Genomic DNA, 5,214 nt, shown 5'->3' on the forward strand with positions numbered 1-5,214 from the left:
GTAAAGGTACTAATAACCTAGTTCAATAAAGTGGATTTGTTTATTAAATGGAGATTTATTTTTCTTCCAAATGTGCATCAGATAAGTCAACTGGAAGACAAAGTAAATAAACTTGTTTTTCAGTATTTTTTTAACTGAAACACAGAAGAATTTGAAGAAAATATAATAACAATGAATAACAGTGAGCTAGTTACACAATCTTGTGACCACTCTCTTCAATCCTGGCTATGACTGCGGAACCATGGTTAACCTAAATTAGAGACAACATGCCTGGCATCAGTGCATGTGACCAGAGTGAATGACCATACAAATGCTATTTGCAAAAAAGGCAAGTGTCCAGTGGGTAAGAAGAGATGGCATCTGGTGCAGTGGGAAGTGACTAGTGAAGAGCAGGAAAGGCTGCAGGTTCACTCACCATGAGAAGAAGTAGAACAGTGACCAGAACCGGTTATTTTTCTGCTGAAAGTCTGAAAGATAGTGTGCGTAATGGAAGAAAAATTCATGAAAGAGGAATGGTTTGGGGAAAAAACGAAAGTATTAAATTAAGATAAACTGATTGTTATGGAAAACTAATTGCTGTGATAGTATTTAAGTGATCTACATTTTAACAGAGAGCGATGATTTTTTTTTTTTTTTTTTCCTTTTTACAAGAAACAGATTAAAAATACTAAAGCCCTAAAAATTTCTATTTAAAAAAGAAATGTTTACTGTAGCAATTCATCTGTTTCTCTCCAGGGGAAAAAATAAAAATAAATAAAAATAAATAAATAAAAAACAACTCGCTAGTATAGTTATCTTAATAAGATAACTTGCCATTTGTAGTGCATTCTGTATGAGCTAGAGACCGTACTGCTCAGAAGGACAATGGTAAAGCCAGAAATAATGGAGAAAAATTCTCTTCAACTATAGAAAGTAGAGATAATGTTACCAAAAACAAACAAGCAAACAAACAAAACCCCACTAGCAGATAGGAGGAATGAACTGAAATTAACAGGAAATGCAAAGCATTTAAGCAGATAAACTACCTGAAGCCTGCCAAAAATCAGATGCCGATATCCTAACAGTGCTGTGAACTATTTTGTTGACTTTTGAGCTAGACAGGAGTTCACAGAGCCTGCAGACCCCATGACAGAGCACCATGGGCTTATCTTACCCAGGGAGCACAAGGAGACAATGGCAGAACCAAAAACAGGATTGAGATTTCCTGAAGCACAGTGCCTGCCACCACTGCCACCTTCCCTTGCCCCATCTCAGCCTGGTGAATTACCCCCACTCCAGTGTCATGAGGAACTCATGGACAGTGGATGGACTGCCAGGGTGCTACTCCTCCTGGGAGGACATCATGCCAGCAAATTGAGGCCTTTGCTGGAGCAGCAGCTGTGTCACAGGACTGCATGCAGCTGCGGCCATTTCAGATTCATTCTGGCTCTGGTTGAATGCACCACCTCCAAGTTAGTTTAAACAGATCTGTTGTTTCTATACTCAGAGACATTCCACATTCCTACATTGTTTTCTGGGCAAAAGCCTTACCTCCTGTAAGCCAGCACAGTGTGAATTAATTTTAGGGTGTTATGATGATTTACACCAACTGCTATGGGATCCAAGATAGGTCAGAAAATATGGAAAAAGAGAGATTTAAGATGCAGCAAACAGGTTTCAAGCAGAGCTTGGAGGCATAGCATACAACTTAGAGGAGTATCATTCCAGAAAAGGAGAGGTTTAATTCTATCAGCTTTTCTGGCACTTTGCATAAGCATGAAATTAACTGAAACAATCAGTATAAGCCTTGTTTTTTGAGGTGATACAAGAGTGATACAACCCCGACTGATCTAAGTCCAGAAATGTATCATAAGATTCATTTAAGAAAGAAAGCGGAAACAATAATCAAGGATCTCTAAACCTTTAAACTCTCTAATTCTTTTTGTTTTGGGTCTGTGGATAAGGGCTTAGTCATACAACTAATTATACACAAGCACAGTGATTGCTTTCAAGCAGGATGACACAAAGCCTCGCTCTGAGAGGTCACCAAATCCTGTCACATTCTTCTGCATTTGCTTTTACTGGCCGCCCCGCTGCCTGTGCCACCTCTCGCACCAGGAAGCACATGGAGTTTCCTTTCCATCCGGCGGCTGAACAGGAAACGTTGGAATCTCCGACCACCATGAACACGCAGCCAAGAGCAGCGGTGGAAGAGCACGACAGGAACTGACACGCTGTCAGCCAGCACGGCTCCTTCTGACTGGCAGCTCAGTGAGACTGCTTATGTTATCTCCCACTCTACCAAAATGGTGCATTCTTGAAAAATTAAAAATGTTGACCTCAGGTACAAATACTGGAAATGGGACTGATTAGCCTGGAAATCTAGCTTGAGAAAAATCACTTGCTCACATAATCCAGATATCAGCTATGCCAAGACTATACTTGCTCTAGACTATGTGCTTCCTGTCCCTTTTGCTCTGCAGTATTTTTTAATGCAAGTACATGGTGCTTTTTCATTCTGTAGGCATTAGTAGTTACGTGCAAAGTTTGATGTTGTTTTCCTTCTACATCAATACTAGCGAGAGATTTCTCATCAAGATACAAAATAAACTGAGACTCTTTATTGTCTACTCCTGTAATGCATTCAACTTCAGAAAAACCTACTGCAGGTACCGCAATATGGAATGTTTCAGGGTTCCAACACAAAATGGCATTAGCATCAGTTTACACTTTTCTTACAATCAGTTCTAAGCAGATCTGTAAGTACAAATACAAAACAAAACAAAACAAAACTACTACTAACTAAACATAGTCATAGATTACTTCACAGAATAGTTGAGGTTGGAAGGGACCTCTAGATATTGTGTAGCCAACCCTACTAGTCGAAGACTGGACAAATAGAACAGTTTCCTCAGTATTGTTCATCTGGGTTTATGCATTTCCAAAGATGGAGGTTCTGTGACCTCTGGGCAACCTACTCTAGTCTTTGGCCACTCTCACTGTAAAAATGCTTTTTTTTTCTTATGTTTTAATTGAATTTCTTGTATTTCAGTTTGTGTTTATTGTCACGTGCATTCACTAAGTACAGTTGAGATAATAATAATACATATAAACAATGTTAATATAAGTGCATGAAATATTAATATCAAAAGGGATAAAGAAACAAACACTGACTTGAACACAATAGAAGATATTGCAGCTAATGATATTTATGACACTTTGTCTTAGATAAAGACCGGAATAAATTATTAAACCATGTGATACTGTACCTCATAGGCTAAGAATACTCATCGGGGAATTCCTTTACTGAGTCTGCTAATTTTGTTTTCAAAGTGGCATCCATTCTTTACACTTCTTTGTGATGGGTTCTTTAGTTTCAGTCTTCATGACTGTCGGTGAGATCATACATACATGTAGTCCACCTTGCTTTTAACTAGCTCGTCTCTAGCTCTATGTAGACAAAGAAACGTGTCTGTCCATTCTACCCCTACAATTCCTACCTACATTTTGGATATCTAATGAAGCAGTCTTTGTAAAAGAGGCACTTAATTTTCTCTGCATTCAGGACAAGGTGTTTTTCAGCATCATTGGAAGCAATTCCTTTATCCTAAGCTTAGTATGCAATATAAGCTAACCCACCACATATCCTCTAGGAAGGCAATGATTACTTCGTGCCTGTGCATGATTTCTTCTGTATTTCCAGACTACTGATTTACAGTTCTGCATTCTGGAGCTTAGTGACAATTGGAATTGATATAATGATCAATTTTTCAGTCTGAAAAGTGATCTCAGAACATTAACATCAGCTATTCTGTACCATGATCTTATCTCTTTGCACATGCCTTTTAATTGCATCAAATTTACATTTACCTGACGAGAAAGACCTTTGAAGAAAAAAAAAAACAAAAACAAAAACAACAACTTTCTATAGAAGATTCTATTACATGCTGAAAAATAAATCTCCGCAGACTTAACTAGCAGCAGGGACACATCAGTCTAATGCAAGCCACAGAAGAATACAAAAATGAGCTTTACAGCATTTTTATTTTTTTTTTAATTTAAAAATACTTTGTATCACCTTTCTCACAAGGGAAGACCTGAAATGAAAGTACTGGCAAGTAAATATGCTCTATTTAGCCACATCACAACTACTTAGTCCATTCTATGTTGCTAAAATAGTACCAGCAGAGGTGACAGCTTCTGACAACAATAGGCCAACCAAGGATTAATGTCAATTAACTCTGTGGTATTTGGCAAAATGAAATGATATCATGACTGGTAGGGAGGCAAGTAGTTAAATATGACATTCAGTTATACCACTCTATGAAGTATTTAAAAGTTGTTTGAGTTTTCAAAAATATGCTTACATGTATTCTTAAAGTGACATATTAACAAATATCTGTCCTGAGGAACTGCCAAGCAATAACTATTCATTGTATGTGAATTATTGTTTATCTCCTTTTGGACTCCAGATGAATATCTGAAATTTTTCAAGTTGTCCAGTAACAGAGAGGTAAATAATGAGAAATGAAATCACCTATTCATATTTCAACTTCCCTTTTCATTACATAAACACAGATATTTGCCAAAGAAATGTCTAAATGGTCTATGAATCCAATTCTGTCTTTGTGACTGTTTGCACAGTGTAAGTAAAAGATTTTACCATTGCTCAGTACTATACCAGTTTGGTGCTTACATGAAATTAGTTTTGCCGTGTTTGACTTGCATTTACTATGCTGGAAGTTTTGTAATGTGGACTCATTCCTAGTAATAACCAACTTGAAGAAAGGTATTAGATCTGATTGAATAGCATCACTAGTGCACTTCAGTTATTATTTAGAAGAAATCTTACTGAGAGGTGATGATGGAAAGCAACAGGCAGTGTTACCATTTTATCTATGCAAAATTTGTGATACTGACCTGACTGGATTCTGACAAGTTGAGATGAATCTTTTTTCTTAATGAAGTGGCAGGAAAAAGCAACTTAGCTATTCCATCAAATACGATGGAATAACAATAAGGAGATCTGAAATAGTTTTGTCTAAATCTAATATGATAGCAGAGTATTATAATAGCTCTCTTGCAAGTTTAGATTGAAAGGTATTCTACCCACCTCTTAGAAGTCCAGCACTAAGCTAAGCTCAGGATTTCTGGTATTGTAAGATTCAGTTGCATCTGAAAAAGAAGAGGTTTTCTCATGGGAGGGGGGGGGGGGGGGGGGAGGAACAAACAAAC

This window comes from Anas acuta, chromosome 3 (assembly GCF_963932015.1).
Source record: "Anas acuta chromosome 3, bAnaAcu1.1, whole genome shotgun sequence".
NCBI classification, from domain to species: domain Eukaryota; kingdom Metazoa; phylum Chordata; class Aves; order Anseriformes; family Anatidae; genus Anas; species Anas acuta.